This window comes from Phascolarctos cinereus, unplaced genomic scaffold (genome assembly GCF_003287225.1).
Source record: "Phascolarctos cinereus isolate Bilbo 61053 unplaced genomic scaffold, phaCin_HiC Scaffold_7;HRSCAF=346, whole genome shotgun sequence".
In the NCBI taxonomy this organism is placed as follows: Eukaryota; Metazoa; Chordata; class Mammalia; order Diprotodontia; family Phascolarctidae; genus Phascolarctos; species Phascolarctos cinereus.
The window spans coordinates 44,797,292-44,816,125 of record NW_027556180.1 but is presented as its reverse complement, the minus strand read 5'-3'; the positions used below and the strand labels follow the sequence as shown (position 1 = coordinate 44,816,125).

General features: G+C 39.5%; 1 protein-coding gene across 10 annotated transcripts in view; it reads left to right on the top strand.

Annotated features, from left to right (window-relative positions):
• The window catches only part of MED12L (mediator complex subunit 12L), a 424,290-nt gene that overhangs the window by 109,516 nt on the left and 295,940 nt on the right, over window positions 1-18,834 (top strand). The gene's annotated exons all lie outside the window — the stretch shown is intronic.

The window sequence follows — 18,834 nt, the reverse complement described above, 5'->3', positions numbered from 1 at the left end:
CACAAAACAAGACAAAACTCAAACTCAGCCAGAGCCTTCTATTTCTGTCTGGTCAAATAAACACAATATGATCTGTGACTGTCATACAGATGGGGGTCACTTATACTCCTGGGTCCAGAAAATATACCTCCTCCTATTTTGCCAGCTCTGTTCCTAGCCCATCTGGGGCCTGATTTGTGACAGGGAGGACTCTGGGTTTTTTTGGTTTTGTTTTTATTTTTTATTTTTGGCTCACAGACCCTGTCTCTGGCTCACTCTTACTACTGAACAAAAGAGGCCTGATTGGGAGTATCACTGACCCAACCTACTCAATCACCATTATTTAATTCAATTCGCTTTAATTTTTTTGGAGGCAGTTGACTTGCCCAGGGTCACACAGCTAAGTGTCTGAGTCCAGATTTGAACTCAGGTCCTCCTGACTCCATGGCCAGTACTCTACCCACTGTGCCACTTAGGTCCTCTGATTCAATTTGCTTTTAACATATTTTTTCAACACTTTTTATATCGATAAAGGAATGTGCTTAAGCAGGATCAGCTGATAAAGTGACTACATCAGACAACATATATGTAGCATTGATCTCACACTCTAAAGCGATTTATTGCGTTGTTTCATTTGCTCTGTGTAGCAACCTTGTGAGAGGTGTTTTGTTGTCTCCATTTAAAGATGAGAAAACTGAGACCAAGAGAAGTTAAGTGACATGTCCAGAATGGAGCTAGAAAGTATAGAATCTCAGGATATGACTTTAAGTCTAGCACTCTATCCGTAACGTCACCTAGCTACCAGTATATGTAATGGTCTGTACCCATAGTTCCCCACCTTTCTGTTGATAGGAAGGTTTCATCATCTGTTCTCAGACTAGAGTTGGTCTAAACATCTATTCAGTGTTTGGTTGATTTTTTTCCCCCATTTTTTGTCTTCATTGTGTTTTTGCAAAAATGTTTACCTTTTGTATAGTCAGAATTGTGCCATTTTTTTCTTCTCTGTTCCTCATTATCCCTTGTTTAGTTATGAACTTTTCTTCTATCCATATATCTGATAGGTAATTTTTTCCATGTTTCTCCAGTTTGTTTATGATGTAACCTTTTCTATCTACATCACAAGCTCATTTAATATAGAGATGGGGTGCTGGTCCATGCTGTTGTCCAGTGGTCGATATTGGAAGAATCATCATGTTAAAAAAGGGATTAGACTTGTTCCGCTTGGTCCCAGAGGGCAGGACAAATTTAATCGATGTAAAGAAAACTTTTCCTAACAATTAGTTGTTCCAAAATGGAATGAGTTGTCTCAGAAGGGAGTGTATTTCCCTGTTACTTAAGATCTTCATGAAGAGGATGGATGACCTCAGAATCATAGAATTTTAGCATTGGAAAGAACTTTGGCTTGACCATATTTGAAAAGAATCCATGCCATCAAATACTGATAAATGACGGCAAAAGCAATGGAACTTTTTCCAAGATAGCCCATTCCATTTTTTTGTAAAGTTGTAACTGTTAAGGAATTTTTCCTGAGGTCAAGCCTCAGTTTGCTTCTCTTCTTTGTCTGTCTGTTTTCTTTGGTTCTGTCCTGGGGTCAAGCAGGAGAAATTCAATTCTTCTTCCATGTGACAGCAGTAGCAGGTATTTTTCCCCAGTACAGATTGGAGTAGAGTAGCATCCAGCTTTGATATTCTTTGTTGCTGAGATTCCTACCTAACAATCTGCCTGTGTAAGGCAGGGATGTGTGACCTGATGGCTGGCAGTGACAGAATTTTGCCATGGTGGGCAGAGAAGTCATCATTTGTTTTCCAAGAGGAAAAGCCCATTTGGGAAAAGCATCTTGGGTCACTGGGCTCTTCTGGTCTCAGAGAAAAGTCTCTCTAAGCCTTTTCTGCCCAAAAGTGGTTAATGGCTAGGCAATTAAATTTGATTGATTGTGGAACTTATTATAATAGCACAGGATGACAGGTGTAGAGCGGGAAGGGACCACAGAAGTCATCTGGTACAACTGCCTCCTTTTACAGGAAGGAAACTGAGTCCCAAAGAGATTAAGTGATTAAATAGAAACTAAACCAGAGAGGCAAGATTTGAATCCACTTTGCCCTTTAGACCATAACACAGTCTTCCTGTCACAGTCTTTGTGCCTAAGGCAGGATGAAGGGCTTAACCCATAGTTGGCAGGCTGCTTTCATTTGATATATGGTGAAAAGAATAACGGACTTGGAATTTGCAGAGATCTGGATTTGAATTCTGCATCTGACTCTTACTACCTTTGTGACTTAGGGCAGGACATTTCTGTCTCTCCAAGTTCAGGCTCCTTGTCTTTTAAAATGGGTTTGACCCTATGTGAAGTATCCGCCTACCTCACGGGTTTTTGTTAAGAGAGAGTAGCATTTACTGCAGAGTTAATGGGGAAAGGAGATTTAGCTGACCAGAGTTGGATGGCTTGGTGTCATCCTGGACCCAGACCCCGAGGCATATTGCTCAACTCCTCCCTGCTCCCATGTGAGGTAGCTGAAGTCCCTTATCTTTGCTTAGCTCTGGTTTCCCACTCAGTAAAAGAAAGGAGTGAGTCAAATTGTGACCGGAATGTTCTATTTTTAGTGCATCTCTGTCTGTCTTGGTGTGGGAACAGAATCCCAAGGAGCATTTTGCTGGGCTGAAGCTTTCAGGGGGTTGAGGGTGTCAAGGGACAGCATATTTGTGAGTCAGTAGAATATATCCACCGTTGAAGACCCTTGGATACTCAATGGAAGATGAGTATCTAGGGCTTCTTAGCCCTACAAGAATTGAGCCTGATTCATGTTGCTTTTTAAAACTTTACATATTTTCCTGACACTCTGTCCAAGGAAGAATATTAGACTTCTGTACGTGGTACTTTGATTCTTTGTTTAAATAGGTCTCTTAGGATATCAGCTGCATTAATTAATTTGAAAATTATATGTCAACAGTGAGAGTTTACACTTGGGTTATGGTAAAGAGTGTATAATGTGTCCTTGTGGATTTGGGCAGGAATTTCCAATGGTTTCTAAGCCCCATGTATGGGGTTGTGGTTATTTTTGTAAATTGTTTTAATTTGAGCTACAATACATTCAGACAAATGTTTATCAGTAATCACTCTCTAATGAAGTAATTGTCTGCAGTTTTCCAGAAACTCAAAGAAAATAGGAAAACCAGCTTACTTGAGCAAGCCTTTCTATCAGCTGTTACCAACAATCCTGGCAGATTTTTCTGGTAAAAGAATATTTTGATCCATGGCTTGGAAGTTTGGGCAGTGCTTTTTGTGGTATTGTAAATACAGAAAGGCCCATTTAAGGAGATGTGTTAGAGATAAGAGATGAAAAAAACAATAGCCACCACGTTCTCAGTAGACAAATAGAACTTTTAAACGTGAAGGACAGCTCTGAATGGAGGGTGATATGTAAATCAGAGCTGTCAAACTCTTCCTTAACTAGATTAAAATGTAATTGGGAAATATTTAATAGGCATTAAAAATTCAACATAAAATAGACAATGTTAATTTGTGGTTTTCTAAACTGATATGTGAGTTTGACCCCACCGTTTAGAGCACTGGATTGGGAATGAGAAGTGCTGGCTTCTGGACCTAGTTGAGTTGCTAGATAGTTAGCTAGGTGATGCTGAACAAGCCATGTCACGCTTCTGGGCTTCAGGATCCTCATCTCTATAGAAGAAGGGAGTTGGCAGGCTTCGTTCAGCTGGAATAGTCTCTGCTTCTGTGATAGCACCAGCTGTCCTTGTAAGGGGCAGCATCATGCATGGGAAAGAAGAATGGATCTGGAATTGGATTCAGAAGAAAACCTGGGTTCAAATCCTGCCTCTGACATCTGCTAAGCTGTGTGTCTATGGGCAAGTCAGCCTGTTTCCTGATTAGCTTGATATACTGGAAGGAGCCAAGGCTCTGGACTTCGAGGACCTGGGTTCCAATTCTACTTATGCTATCCTTATCTGTAAAACAAAGAGATTGGATTAGATGGCTTCTGAGGTCACTTGCAGCTGTACCCATCCTGTGGATGCTGATCTGCAAAATGTTGGTTGGCACCTCTAGTCGAAGGCGCCTGTGGCCCCCTAGGTCCTCAATCATGGCTTCAAGTTGGCTGAATCCAAAGGGCTGCACTTGAGGATCTAGAGGGCCATAGGTGGCTTCGAGGCCGCAGGTTCTCCACCCCTGCAGTCTTGTCCCTACTTCTTGGGGTTGGTTACTTCACAAACCTGAAAGGGCTATGCAGGTGTTCCTCCATCTGCTGGCTATATGACCCTGGGTGAGTCACTTAATTTATTAATGTTCTCTGTAAGCCTTTAAGATGATACCTTTCAGAGAAGGTACAGAGAAGATGCTGACCTGCGTCTTCATCCCAAGATGTTTCCTATGTCAGTGCAATGACAGGTCCAGCCTCTATCCCTAATAAGTAAGTCCATAGTGATTTAAAATTGGTGAAGTATTCTACATGTGCTGTCACGTGAATCTCACAACAACCTGGAGATAAATGTTACAGATATTTTTGAATCTTAATTTATATCATTTGCTTTTATATCCTTTTCAATTTCAGATGTGTCCCTTTCCTACCCAGAAAGTTAAGAAAGTACAGATAGTATTATGCCCGTTTGACAGAGGAAGATCTGAGAAAGATTAAATATGGTGCCCAGCCTCACCCACCTGTGCCAGGTTTGACACCAGTTCTCTGCTCCATCTAATGTACCACACGTGCTTCCTCCGTGAAACTTATTCAACTTATTCCCTGGTTCCAGACAAAGTAACTTCATCTCAGGATGCAAAAGAGTCCTTTTAACAGTTAAATCCCATTATTCTAATTGCTTTCTATTGAGAGCATCTTTCAAGGACTTTAGGAAGAAGTGTTAACTTCTTGAGTATAATTCAAATCATATCTGAATCCCGTTAAACCATCATTAAGGATCTTTTTCCACTTCTCTATTATTAGAATATTGATGAGAGATATCACTTGTACATTTGACACAATGCTAATTAATGGCAACTGGCAAGTAATTGGCTGCTTCAGAGATTTTCTGCTTTGGATTTCAGTATCTGCCTCAGACACTTTCCCCCTCCCTGCTCAGAACTAGGATGTCTTTGGCTTCTAAGCCACTTAGTGGATGCTGGGTGTATACCCATCGGCAAGTGAGTTCAATAGAATTCAAGACCTATTTATCAGGTTTCTTCTGTATTCAAAGCTCTGTGCTATGAGCACAGGATTGAAAGATGAGATGACAGCCCACAAGGAGGTTATGACCTACTGGGGAGGGGAGATGATATAATTTCCGCAAAGATAATTACGTTACAAGGTAGAGAGGACTGGGGCCAGAGGAAGTGCAGACCAAGTGTCCTAGCAGTATTTGAGTAAGGCAGAGACAGTTTGGGAATGTCAGAGAAGGCTACGGGTACTGAGAGAAATGTTCTTGCTGGTTCTGTGTTTTCAAAGAGGACCAGCAACATCATGGAGACTGAAGAGAGGCAGAGTTGTACAAAGTTACCCTCACTCTGTCCTTCTGAGTCACCGAAGTCCAGTGGCATGACAAAAGTCAAGATGACTGGTGATGTAGTGGGTGACCGTGGCATCTTGGAGCTAAAAGATTCTGAAAGAAAAAGAGGCTGGAGGGTCGCAGAAATTCCATGCATAGCCAATGTAAAAACCCAGAGATGGGAGATAGTATGTCATGTATAAAGAACACCTACTAGCTCAATTTGGTTGCAGTATAGAGTATGTAAAGGGAAATACTGGGGCAGCTAGGTGGCAGAGTGGATAGAGCACTAGGTTTAGAAGCAGGGAGACTCATCTTCATGAGGTCAGATCTGGCCTTAGACACTTACTGGCTGTGTGACCCTGGGCAAATCACTTAACCCTGTTTGCCTCAGTTTCCTCATCTGTAAAGTGACCTGGAAAAGGAAATGGCAAGCCATTCCAGTATCTTTGCCAAGAAAACCTCAAAATGGTGTCACAAAGAGGTTGGATGCAACTAAACAATAAAAGGGAAATGATGTAAAATGAGGTTCGTGGGGAAGTGGGAGCCAGGTAGTATAGGGCCTCAAATGACAGCCTAAAAAGCTTACATTTTCTCCTAATGGCGATAGGGAGTCAGTGACGGTTTGGGAGCATTAGAATCACGTATTAAAATGTTCCAAAAACCTAGGAAGAATATTTTTGCAGTTGTGTGAAGGGTATAAAACAAGTGACAAGGGTGGGAGATAGGGTGCAGTGAGTCCAAGTAGGAGGCCATTAAAATAGTTCCCATGAGTGCTGATGGAGGGTGGTATGACAGTATGGAAGGGAATGGGTGGTAAATATAAAGTTTTTTAAAAATCCCCTTTCTCCATATCTCAAACATTGCTTGAGAATATGTACACATAAAAAAGTTTGCCTGTTATTAATCGAAAAAGACAGGTACTTTTTGTATTAATAAAAACAATAATGCTAAAACACTAGGTGGTCACCAGTGACTCACAGGATCATAGTCATAGAGCTGAAAAGGGACCCGAAAAGGTCAGTGAGTCCAATGGCCTCCTTTTGTAGCTCAGGACACTGAAGTTCAAGAACTTGAGACTTGCCCTGTGCCACAAAGGTCAGAGGTCAGTGTTTGACCTTGAGTTATCTGTCTCCTGAGCCTGCTTCTCGTCATCCCACCTCGAGCTTGCCACTGTATCTTGGAAATAATGTTAACATATCTGCCCATTGTCCGTGCTTCGAGATTTCCCCTGGCCCTCGGGCTATTGGGGAAGTGGCTGGTTTTCTCCCTAATGTGACCAGCTTTGGAAGAACAGCCAACACCCCATCTTTGGCCACTACACACAAAGGGTTTAATATGTTACTTATACTATTTGCTTATTGGCATTGCATATGAAATACTTTTATTAAAATGTGTAAAGGGATTGACTAAATATCTATTTGCTATTTAAACTTTTTAGTAGGCTAAATCAATGAAGATGTCTCAAAGGTTTTCCTCTAGTGTCCAATTACAGGTTTGGTTTTCCTCCCCTTCCTTAACGAGAGAGTGTGTGGCATGTTCCTAACAGATTGATTTTCCCCCAACCCCCTCTTTTTCTTATAACAGTGAGCTATCTTGGAAAAATCAAACCTCATTTTCTTGAGAATTTGATATTCCCATGTGCTTACATGTCTGAAAGATAGAGTAGCTAATTATTATTCCCACTTACATAGCAAATTGAAGGCCTGACAAGGCATGAGAACGTGCAGAGGCTCTTATGCAATGCTCCTGAGCAATAATAAGACAGGAATATGTGTTCTGTAGGACAGTACAGTGGGTCAGTTCTTTCTCTCTAGATATTTCAAAAGGAGACTGGAAAACACAAAGGAAAACTGGCTTATTCTTTAGCCTCATTTTTTCCTTGAAATCTTTTTTCTTTTATTAGTATTTTGTTTTTTTTACCAATTACATGTAAAGGCAATTTTTAACGTGCACTTTTAAAAAATTCCAAATTTTCTCCCTGCCTCCTTCACCTCCTCCCTCCCATAGACGGTAAGCAATTTGACATAGGTTATCTATGGGCAATCATGTAAAACATATGAAAGCTTGTTTTCTTAAAGCAGCTGGGATATTCTGATTACTGATATAATTAATAGTATTAATGATGACATGTCATAATGACCAGTGGGATACTGGCTCTAGTTTTTCATTATTGTTAATGGTTTCTGAGACCATTGAGCTAAATGAAGAATATTCATCATCATGAAAACAGCCTTGACTTCACAGACACCCTGAAAGGGTCTCAGGGATCCCTAGAGATCCTCAGGTTACACTCTAAAAACTGCTGGTCTACACTGTTCTTTGGAAAGTTATCTTTTGTTGCATCTTCATGGTTTAATATTGTAATTTGGAACATTGATCTCTTGTATTGTTAACATTCTCCTTGTTTGTGAGTTTTCTAGGTCTTCAATCCTAGGATTGTTGGATTTAAAGAGGCAAGAAATTTTAGATATTAGCTAGTTCAACATGTTGTAGGCCCTGTGCTTGATGGAGAAACCAATGCTCTTAAGAGGTAAGGGTCCTACAAAGGAGAGTAGTGTCTCTCTTCCTCAATTAGACTTCACTTTCTTAAGGGAAAGAGCCACGTCTTACCCATCTGTGTATTTACCTTGTTAGATGGTAGGTACTGAGTAAATATTGTTTGGGTGGACAATTTACCTTTTGCCCTTGAAAATTGACCTGGCTTATTCCGCAGGGCCAAGCTCTGCCTTCCAGGGTAGTAATTAGCCAACTGGATAAGGCAAGTTAATGGAAGAAGTTTGATCAAGACCCTTGGTAATCATCCTCTTTAGGAAATTCCTTTTGTTTTTTGAGTGGCCTCATAAAGCTCAAATATGAAGTCTACTTCATGACCTAACTCCAAGGAGTTAGTTAGTTAAAACCTAGTTTTTAGGCTAGGTTTTACTTTAAAAAGTTAGTTAAAACTGCCAAGGTGGAAGTTTTAGGTAAGGCAAAAATTGTATGTAACAAGTGAAGTAGGTAGGCCTCGCGTGTAACCTAGAAAACCACCTGCTCCTTCCGGCATGAGTCAAGTCAACAAGCATTTAAATGTTAACCATCTGTTTATTCCAGGTATTGTGCAGTATACCAGAGACACCAAAAAAAAAGCAAAAAACAGTCAAATGGTCCCAGGTCCTCAAGAAACTCATGATCTAATGGAGGAAACAATAGACAAACAACTAGGCATAGGCTAGATATATGCAGGAGAAATTGGAGACAGTTTCAGAGGGAAATTGGAGATGATTTTAGAAGGAAAGCACTAGGCATTAAGGGGACAAGGAAAAGCCTGTTTCAGGAGGTGGGATTTTAGCTGGGTCTCGAAGGGAAGCCAAGGAAGTAAGTAGGTAGAGGAGAGGAAGGAGAGACTTCTTGACATGAGGGACAACCAGTGGAATGCCTGGCATAGGAAGAGGGAGTGTCGTAGGTGAGAAAGACCAGAGTCACTGAGTGGTAGAGCACGTGCAGGAGGATAAGGTGCATGAAAACTGGAAAGGTGGGAAGGTCCCTGAGGGCTTTAAAAGCCAAATAGAAGTTTTATATTTGATCCTGGAGGTAACAGCGAACCACAGGAACAGACAACTTTTATTTCTCTATGAAACCAACCCTAATGAAAGTCAATTGCAGGCACACCTGTTAATGATCTCATCCCTTGTCTCTAGTGAACATATTCAAACTTGAGTAATTGTGGTTTCCTGAGTATCAAGGGCTAATCTTCTGTCTTGTCTCATCTGTGAGATAGAAATAAAAGCTAATTGGCCCAATAGAGTGATCTCCAGTAGCTTCCCCCCCCCCAGTCTTAAGTTTAGTTGTTAAGTTAGTGAAATATCAATTTTTTTGAAGTAGTTTGGCTGTGAAGGGGGTGGGGGGAGTATTGGATCAATACTTTTGTCAAGTAAAGATATTTTTTTGAGGGTGGGCCAGACCACATTTATATATTTAGATATAATAACAAACATGCGTGAGCACACAGACACACACACACACACACACACACACACACACACAGAGTTGTGTGATTTCCTCCAGTGGTATTCAGCATGTTGACTGAGTCCACTGCCTCTTTGTTATCTAATCTCAGGTGGGCCTTCCTGGTGCACATCAGTCTTCCAATTCTTCCATTCTTGTCTCTATCCTATTTCTCATCAAGGATGTTGCCAGAGGAGCTTATTCTTTTAACAGTCCCTCTTCCCACCTTTAGTATTTCCTTATCTAGAGGTTCCCTCTCTGCTGCCTCCAAAAATATGTGTGATTCAGCAAAATAATAATAGGAGTAGAGAAATGATGGTGATGGTCAACTTCCAGGCAGTCAGAATGTGGAGGAAGGGGTTCAAAGGTAGAGCCAGAGGAAAGCCAGGAGGCAGAGGTGAGGAGAGAGTGAGTCCATTTCAGTGTGTAATTGAACTGGTTAATTATGGGATCAAGATTATAACGGGAAGGCAGAGCGAGGTAGGGAGTCAGTAGGGTCAGGGCAGAGTGAGACATCTAGGAATGACAGCAGAGAACAGCATTTTTCTCCTGCAGGGCTCCTTCCTTTGACTTCCTCCTGTTCTCCCTTTTATCATACCATTTGTGTACTTGACCCTTGCCTCTACTGGACAATAAATTCTGAACTTGAAGACAGGGACAGGAGCCTTTAAAAATTTTTGTGCCCCTAGCAACTATCATGGTGTCTTGAACATAGTTGGAGCTTAATTAAATGTTTATTGAATTGAATTGAATAGGACTGGCTTTAAGTACAGGTGGTTAATAAGAAGATTTACATGATAAAAAATTTACATTTGGATCACTAACTTGATTAATTGCTTTTTAATTAGTGGTAGGAGGTAAAATACTCAGGTTCAGAAGACATGTTATCTATATTGACTAGCAATGCTATTGACTTTTAATGAAGGCTAAAAAAAATACCATCACCTCTGTGATGTATATGTAATTCTCATTTATAATAAAAAGTCATTAATTCCAACTCTACTTATTCAAAATCTGTTAAATTTAGAGAGAAGCTGGGCAGTAGAGAAAGGAAAACATTTCTTTTGGCCAGGTCCACTCCGTTTGGGGAATAGATGAACATTTCTGAGCTGTTTAAAGCAAATTAATGGATGAATATGATGTTTTTTTAAAATTAATTTATTTTTAGTTTTCAATATTCACTTCCATACTCTTTTTAAAAAAATTTTTAGGCAGTTGGGGTTAAGTGACTTGCCCAGGGTCACACAGCTAGTAAGGGTCAAGTGTTTGGTCTGAGGCTGGATTTGAACTCAGGTCCTCCTGACTTCAGGGCCGGTACTCTATCTACTGTGCCACCTAGCTGCCCCTATTCCATACCCTTTTGAGTTTTAAATTTTCTTCCCCTCTTTTTCCCTCCTCCCTCCCCAAGACGACATACAATATGATATAAGCTCTACCTATACATTCCTGTTAAACATATTTTCACATTAGTCATGTTGTAAAGAAGAGTTAGGACCAATAGGAGGAACTATAAGAAAGAAGAAACAAAACAAAACAGAGGGGAAAAAAACCAGCAAATAGTATACTTTGATCTGCAATGAATATGATGTTTTTAAGGAAAAGGATTTACTTAAAAGGGGGAAAAACCCTTTAAAGCATATAAGGACTGGGAGTAGTGGTACAGGCTTGTAATCTCTGTTACCAGGAGGCTGAGGTTAGTAGGTGGCCTGAGTCTGGGAGTTCTGAGCTGTGGTAGGGCTAAAGCTGATTGGGTATCTGCACTAAATAGGGCACAGATATGGTGATTGGAGGTGTGATACCACCAGACCTTCTCAGGAGATCCCAACTGGCCTAAGTTAGAAACAGAGCAGGTTAAGGATTCTGTGCCAGTCAGCAGTGGGATAGGGCCAGTGAGTGGTGTTGACTACTAGCATGGTCAAGATAGGGAGACCCAATATCCATTTACACGTATTGGATTATAGGTAATGCTGTAATAATCATGAAGTATGAATTCAGGGATCTGTATTTACTAATGGCTTGTTCCTGGAGCTCAAGTTATGCTCTAGGTAGGGAGGCTGTAATTTGGGACGGACATAGATGGCCCCCGCCCTCTGCTCTTGTACCCTGTCCAACCATTGATTCCTCCTCCCGTTGGAACTCTCCCCCATCTGCCTGTTCTTGGGGGAACCACCAGATTTTCTTCACCAACCCCTTTTCTACTTCCTTGCACCCAAACCTTTTCTTTGCCCATCATTGGTGCTTCCTAACTTGGGTACTGCACTCAGTCTCCATTTTCTTACCCCATTTCCTGTTTAACCCAGGACTCAGAAGTTTGGGGTTTTTAGAAAAGTATGAAGTTTCAGGCTTAGGACTAGTCATTCCTGGAGATCTGGGAAGGACTTAGGACTCAGAACTATTATCAGACCTATTTCAACTTCACTATAATTTAAATAGGCTCTTGTGTCCCAGTCTGGGAACTTAACCACCACAATATGGTGGGAAAATGTGTATCATGTTCCAAGCTGCAAATGACCAACTTCCAAATAAGCTGGGAATCTGGCTTGTAAACTGTGAACTGGCTGTTCTTGAAAATTTTAATAGTGTGTCTTCCAAAAATATTCCATAGTTCATACTTTCCAATAATTCAGATTTGCTGCCCATTCCCATTTTATCGAGAATTTTGAGCGTTTGCAGTATTTTAAATTGATTAATATTGATGCCTTCATTTATCTTATGTAGAATTGACATTTGAAGCTAGAATCACCTAAGTTAAATTGCAAATCAATTTTGTGTGCTTTACTTCTTGGAGCGTAAATATTTTCAACACTTGGGTTTGACACTGATTGAGTTTTGAGTGGGTAAACATAAAGTAATTTCCATCATATTATTCTTTAGTGCTTTGGCATGGGTGTTGGTAAGCTATGATGATGTAAGAGAGTTGTAAATATTTTGGAGCCTTGGAGATTTGGGACTCTCTGCTCGCCAGATTTGTGATTTATCCAGAAAGAAAGCTAGGCTAGAATGGAAGAACTAAGGGTTAAGTGAGGATCAGAGGTTCTACATAATGAGTTGGCCCAGGATTTTGTGGTTGGCGAGAATGAAGAGGAACGGTGAACAGGACAGGCATATATGCCTTGAGGTCTGTCCTGTGATATCTGGACATACTGTGCAGAGTGAAACTCTAGAGTTGTAAAATGTCTTTAATTGTAAATTAAAATGCATAATCTCAAAATATTTGATCTGACAAATGTAATCTCCCTCTCTCCCTCTGTATTTTGAGGTACATTATACATTAGAATCACATGACTGTAAAATTGTAGATTTAAAGCTGGAAGGGACTTTTAGAAGTCATACAGTCTAAGCTTCTTCATTTTACAGATGGGGAAATTGAGGCCCAGGTGATTTTTTTTTAAATAGTATGACTTTTTATATTGCTATTTTAAAAATCCACTTAGGATTTATATTTATGGTGCTGGTTTAAACCTTTTCTAGACTGCTTTCCAATTAATTCCAAAGAATAATGTAAATGTGCAGTCACAGTACTCAGTGTGAGGTCTCTTCTGGTGGAGAAAGTATCATCTCCACCCACCTAACCCAAAGCCCAAGTTCTCTTCTGACCCTCACCTCCCTGCTGAGGAAGAGGGTGATGTTTTTTTCTCCATGATCTTCTAAAAGTAGCTTTTATGACTTTTCAGTTTTCTCCATTGGTCACTGCAGTTGATTACGTTCATGTGTTAGGAATAAGGAGCAAAAAAGATGGCATAAGTATTGTAGGAAGATTATTTCTTTCTGAAATTGACTTCAACCTTGAAGAGGGAAGAAAATATTCCACCTGGTGCTTTTCATGTTCAGTCAGTCAGCAGGCAGTTATTAAGCCCCCACTAGGTGCCAGGCACTGTTCTAAACCTTGGGAATACAAAGAAAGGCAAAACACCATCCCCATTCCCAAGAAGCTCACAAAACTCTGACCTGTGGGGCCATTGTTAGACTTGTTGTGCCTAGAGAAAATCCAGCTGGATGGGGTAGGAGAATTTCAATGGTGATGAAAAAAATCATGGGAAGGGAGGGAAAGAATGAAGGGGGGAACCCATTTCTAAGACATGGATAAGGTAGGTTGTGGCAGAGGGGTCACTATGGTCGTGTGACACTGGGAGTATTGATCTATGGTTGTGCTCTTAGGCCTGGCTATAGCAGTTGCCCCAGGAGCCACTGATGAGGGCTTCCAAGCCTCAGCCTCTCTAGGCTACCTCTAACTATTGAGATGAGTCTATAAATGATACAGTCTTGGGCATGCAGTAAATGCTCGATGCAAACTTGTTGATTGATTGTTCATTCATTGTATATAAACAGTGATTGCAGAGACTTCATGACTAACAGAACTTTAATTTGGACCCCCCTGAATACAGATGCATTCATATGCAGAATGTGACAGCTGTTTTTTAAAGAAGAGTTTCATAAAGAACTTGGGACTTTCACCAAACTAGCCAGCTGGTGCTCTTTTTCAGGTCTTAATTTGGGCTGTTTATCTAAACAGAGAGAATTTTTTTTTAAGTTAGTTAAGAAAAATATATAATTATTGTTTCTAGCCTGGAAATTAGTGACCTTTTGCTTATTTTAAATTGAAGAGCTGTAATGTTGCTCAGTCACAGAATCTCAGACCTGGAATACTAGAACCATCAAATCCAACCCATACCTCAGTTGGATTTTGCTTTACAAAATACCCAACTGTGGTCATATAGCCTGTGCTTAAAGACCTTCAACGATGGGAAACCCAGTACCTTCCAAGTCGGCCCATTCCACTTTTTTGTGGGGTTTTTCCTTACATTAATCCTACCTCTGTCTCTCTGGGACTTTCACTCATTGATCCTAGGTTTATCTCTCTGTGGTGAAGCAAAAAAGTCTGGTCCCTTTTTCCATGTGACAGGCCTTCAGATATTTGAAGATAGCCATCACATCCTCCCTCCATCTCCTTCTCCCCCATTTTTCTGTTTTCTAGGCAAAGATCTCCAGTTTCTTTAACCAGTCTTTATATGTCATGACCTAGAGGCTCCTGTTTGCTTTTTTTAGAAATTTCTAGAATTGAGATGGAAAGAAAATCCCTCCCCTCAAGAATCAGTTGAATAAAATCTCAGGTTTCACCATCTACTGGCATTCACAAGTCATTTTTACTGTAAAAAGTCATTATGTTTATAACAATTAGTCTGTGTCAGAAAGATAGCTGGATTTTCAGTTTAGTATTCTCTTTAATGGATCCTTATGAACTATAGTGAATTTAGTGTAAATCCTCAGAAACCATCTGTAGCTTTTAGGAGAGAGAATGTTTCTGTTAATAAGAGCATAGATACTTTTCTTGTATACATGAAAAAGGTTAACATTATGAGTCTACCATTTTGATTCTTTCTGAAGGAATGACCTTTTAGATGTCAATGAGGCTTTGCAGTAGGGTGGCTTAGTTATGAAACTGAGACTTGGCCAGTCATTAAATCAGCTTTCTGAGCAAAATAATTCAACTAATGAAGTTTTAAAAAATTGATTTTGTGCATGTTTGGTATGAGAATAAGCAGAGTCCAGCTAATGGGGATTTGTTTATTAGGCTCATCACAGGAGAAAAAATGTTTACTTTTCTGTGTTCGCTATTTCAGAGGACGATAATCATTCTAAGTTGAGGCTACGGACTTATGACTTATGGTTAGCAAATGAAAGTGGAGCAATTGTGGAATCAGCTCTTCAGATATCAGGCAACTCTCTAAAGTCATCTGAAGTTGTAGATGGGATGCTTTTACATATTAATATTGTAATTTGTGAAATGAGAGGTGTAGTGGATGAACTTGACTTTTGAGCAGTACCCCAGGTAATATCCTAAAAGTTTCAGAGCCAAGGCTGATGTACTTGAAGGAGTTATCTCTCCAGGAGTTCCCATTGGAAAAGAAATCTCATATCTAGTTTAAAAAAGGCATTGGGGGGACAATGTCTTTCTACTTATTAGGTAATATTTGCCAAGGAACCTTTGTATAAAGCTACTCTTTGTTTTACCAAATACAATTAAAATATTTTTTTGTCTGCTTAGTCTGAAAAGTAATGTTTTCTAAACTACCTAATAGATAGTTAATACTTATTAAGCACCTACTATGTGCAGGCATTTTTCTAAGCACTGGGCAAAAAAATACAAATAAAACCAATGTCAGGCCTATTACTCAAGGAGCTTACAATCTAATGAGGAAAAATAACACACAGAAGGAAGCTGAAAAGAGTCTGGAGAGGGGCCTATAGGGACTGGGCCTGGGACAAGATGCAGAGTTAAGATGAGGAGAAAAACTCTGCTCTTTATTTAAAGAGACTTTGGAGCCCATGGCCCTGCCCTGGATCACTTACAGAAATCACTTCTTTGTCATTTTCAGAGACCAGAATTCTATAAACCTTTAATAGATTTTAATTTGCTGGTAATATTTTTTCCCTAAGTTACTTTGTTTCAATTTTAAGATTGGTATCTTGACTTGAGATTTTTTTAAAGTCTTGATTTAATTTTTAGATATTGTAGGCTGCATTTTTTGTGGAATTATGAAGAGAGTCTGTCAAATTCGGTATTTTTTCCCCTTTGCTAAGGAAATGAATCTTCAAAAAAAAAGGAAAATGGGAAGGCTTTGTCATTATAGGAAATCTTTCAAGCTACAGTATAAATCAGGAGGTTCTTTTAATGCCTTTTTTGGCTGGACCATCAAAGAAAGTATTTCCTAATCAAATGGAGTATTGTGGCCTTGAAGTGACTTGCTATCTTGAGAATGGAACTTGGCAGAAGAAAGAACATTTTAATTTAGCTGGAAAGATGGTTTTTTGATAAGTTAACTTGAAGTTGCTCTGAATGACAAGATAGCCAAAGGAATAAGATTGTTATCAATTGAACCGTTAGGGAACATGCCATTCTACTTCTTTTCAGAAGCATATGTCTGTGATTAGGGTTAGCTGCTTGAAAATGAATGTCCATGCCAGGGAGGCTATGATAAGATTCATATTACAGCACTGCTGTATCACACAATGTAGCAGGCTTTGTGATTTACCTCTTCCAGCTTAAATAATAACTGACATTTATATAGCAAGTTATCATTTGCAAAGTATTTGACATGTATTATCTCAATGAGCCTTGCAACAGCTCTGGGTGGTAGGTAATGCAGGTATTATCCTCATTTTATAAATGAGAAAACATAGGCTCAGAGGAATCAAGCAATTTCATCAGTATCACACAGCTTATAATTATCGTAGGCAAGGTTTGAACCCAGGTCTTTCTGACTCCAAGTCTGTCACATCAAGCTACATTTACCCTTAATTTAGGTCAATAAAATTGACCAACTATATATCTGAAATTAAAATTAGTTTTAGTATATTAGGACACAGATTTTCTGTTGTATAATCATTAGCTCACTTAGAGTTTCTGTAGCATTTCTGTCAGTTAGTGATCTTATTGAATGTACCTATTAAGCGGTACTTGGCTAGTCATTAAATTAGCCTACTGAATAAAATAGTTCAACGTTGGTTTTGGAACCAGTAAAGTTTTCTTTTTTCAAGAAGTTATTTAAGATGAATTTATTTATTTTCACATAGATTGGTAATCTGTTCCTCCCACTGGCTTTCTCCATTCTAGAACAACAAAGAAAAGTTCAGTCCTTACCATATACCCGAATGGTCTTACAAAACAAATCTCCCGTTAGCCATGACCAAAACGATGTGTTTTTCTCTCCATTAGAAGTTCATCCCTTCGCTGGCAGCTGATGAGGGGCATGTTTCCTCTTATAGCCTGGCTTATCATTTCATATGACAATGTGGCCGTTCCCCAATGGGAGAGCACCCCTTAATTCTATATTTGGACTACTATGAAAAAAGCTGCTACAAATGTTTTTGTATGTGATCATTCCTTTTCTTTTTCCTTTAGTCTCTTTGGCGCCTGGGCATAGTAGTGGTAGAAATGGTTCAAATAGACATGGTTTAGTAACTTGGGGCCACAGATCTAAATCACTTTCTAGAATGGCTGGACCAATTCCTAACTCTACAAAGAGAACACTTGATTATTATCCAAAGCCCCTCCCCCACTTGTCATTTTCCTCTTTGGTCCGTCATCTTTGCCAGTCTGGTTGGTGTGAGATGCAACCTCAGAGTTCCTTTAATTTGTGTTTTTCTTATTATTAGTGACTTAGAACATTTTTCAGATGAGTTTTAATAGTTTATATTTCTCCTTTGAGAACCGCTTGATCATATCCTTGACCACTTATTTATTAGGGATTATCTCCTAGTCTTATAAGTTTGAAACAATTCCTTTATATCTTGGATTGGTGGAATAGTGGATAGAATACTGGGCTTGGAGTCAAGAAGACTCATCTTCCTGAGTTCATATCTGGCTTCAGATAACTTACTATCTGTGTAACCCTAGGCGAGTCACTTCACCCCATTTGCCTCAGTTTCCTCATCTGTAAAAGGAACTAGAGAAGGAAATGGCAGACCACTCCAGTATCTTTGCTAAGAAAACCCCAAATGGGGTAATGAAGAGTAGGACATGACTGAAATGACTCAACAGTGTGAGACCTTTATCTAAGAAACCTGTTTAATTTTGAAATTTTAACTATTGGTGCAAAACCTTTTAATTTTGTGTAACCAGAGATTATCCCTTTTATCTTGTGTGATCCTGTCTGTTGCTTTGGTCATGAACTCTTCCCCATCCATATGTCTGAAATGTAGTTTCATCCTTGTTCTTCTAATTTGTGATGTGCCCTTTTATATCTTTTGACTCATATAAACATTTGGAGCTTATCTTTATTATATGCTGCCAGGTGTTAGTCTAAACCTCATCCCTACGAGACTGCTGTCCAGTTTTCCTAGCAGCTTTTGTAAAATAGTGAGTCCTCCTAGTAACCGGAGTCTTTCATTTTATTGAACACTCATCTACTGTGTTTGAAACCAGTGAAGTTTTATAAGAAAGATTTTGTTCATATATGTGTCCTTCTGAAACTTTGACTAAATGGTTGACATTCTGTTACAGGCTAAGAAGTTTAAATGGTTCTTGGACCAATGAATGTTCTACCAAATTGATTCTATTCTTAATGTGAAATACTGTATTTAATAGGTAGAGGGAAAAATTACATTACTTATTGCTTTAACTAGCAGTAAATGTGGCCAGATTTCCATGGAGTATCCATTGTTTTGTTGTAAGAAGATAGGAAAATAGCAGAAGCTTAGTTGGGGACTATGTGGTAGTTATGCATGTATGCTTGTTTCATAGGTATATGTTGTCAAAGATAGCCCAGCTATCTTTCTGTACTTGTGAAGATAAAAATTGGCTCCTCCTCCCCCACCCCACTCCATTGTTTACTATGGGCTAACCTGACTTTGCACATGAGGCAGCTAGATGGC